The sequence below is a fragment of the Prionailurus bengalensis genome, chromosome B4 (genome assembly GCF_016509475.1).
Source record: "Prionailurus bengalensis isolate Pbe53 chromosome B4, Fcat_Pben_1.1_paternal_pri, whole genome shotgun sequence".
In the NCBI taxonomy this organism is placed as follows: domain Eukaryota; kingdom Metazoa; phylum Chordata; class Mammalia; order Carnivora; family Felidae; genus Prionailurus; species Prionailurus bengalensis.
This window is the reverse complement of record NC_057358.1, coordinates 92,072,242-92,073,414: the sequence shown is the minus strand read 5'-3', so window position 1 is coordinate 92,073,414 and position 1,173 is coordinate 92,072,242. Positions and strand designations below refer to the sequence as shown.

Here is a 1,173-nt window from a genome sequence, read left to right as displayed (position 1 = left end):
AATCTTTGGATTTTTCTGACTGTTCCGTGAGAGATCTGTTGTTTACAATTGCTTTGCTTTGTTCAAATCAGGAGCCAAAATGTATACATTGCACATTAATCTGTCTCCAAAGTTTTTGTAACATATGTGTATCCTTTGCTTTTTTGTTTTTCTTGTAATTTATTGAAGAAAGCAGGTAATTTTCCCTGTAGAAATTTTTACATTCTGGATTTTACGGATTGCCTTTGTGATATCCTGTCTCCTAGACAACTGGCAGTTAGATCTAGAGGCCTTGATAAGAATCTCTTCCACTTTTTTATGAGAATATTTCACAGTTAGGGTTGTGTGTGTGTATATGTATATTACTGTGTGTATATGTTATTGTGTATTATATATGTATTGTGTATCCATATTATTGTGTATATATATTATTATCTATTAACAAACTCAGAGCGTTTATATATTTTACATATATAATACATTTCTATTTTACATATAAACGCTCTGGGTTTATTAATCTTCTCAAGAAAAATCTGCACAATCAACACAGATAGTCACTGCAGAGTCTTGACTCCTTCTTTTTGCCAATACCAGCAATGGCTTGTGCAGTCCCCCCGACTTTCTTCATTCTGGTCTTGCATTCCTTTGGCTGCTTCCTTGACGCCTTTTTCTTCTCATACAGGCCATGTCTTGCAAGTCTACATCTGGGTTCGTTTTTCATGACATAATCCGAGGGATCACAAATCATGCCAGAGCCAATTGTCTTGCCACCACCACAGTGAGTTCTGGATCCAAATATAAAGATGCCGTCTGGTGTAGTCTTATACATTGTGGCTAGCTTTTCCTGAATTTCTGTCGTAGGTACTGTTTGTTACCTTGCTGGGGTGAAGCATGTCAAGGACCGTGTGTTTCTGCTGATGTAGTCGGTTGGTCAGGAACCTCCTGGTCCAGATAGTTACTGTGTCGTCCATGATGGTGGCCAAGCTTCATGACGGTGGAAAAGCGCTGTCGTATAAGGAGACACAGAGTGTGTGGTTGTTTCTCTTTGTGTAAAGTTAAACCAGATCCGTGGGTTTTGGTATCGTCAACTTGATCCGTTCTTTATAAAGCTCCCCATTAGTCTTTCACTTAATGGCCCAGAAGCTATTGATGGCCTTTGCCCAGATTCTTTATCTTGTTAGGGATTGCAAAGTG

At 38.7% G+C, this 1,173-nt stretch overlaps 1 pseudogene; it reads right to left on the bottom strand.

The window, feature by feature from the left end:
- Window positions 1-520: 520 nt before the first annotated feature.
- On the bottom strand, window positions 521-950 carry LOC122473659 (annotated as a pseudogene).
- Window positions 951-1,173: the final 223 nt, after the last annotated feature.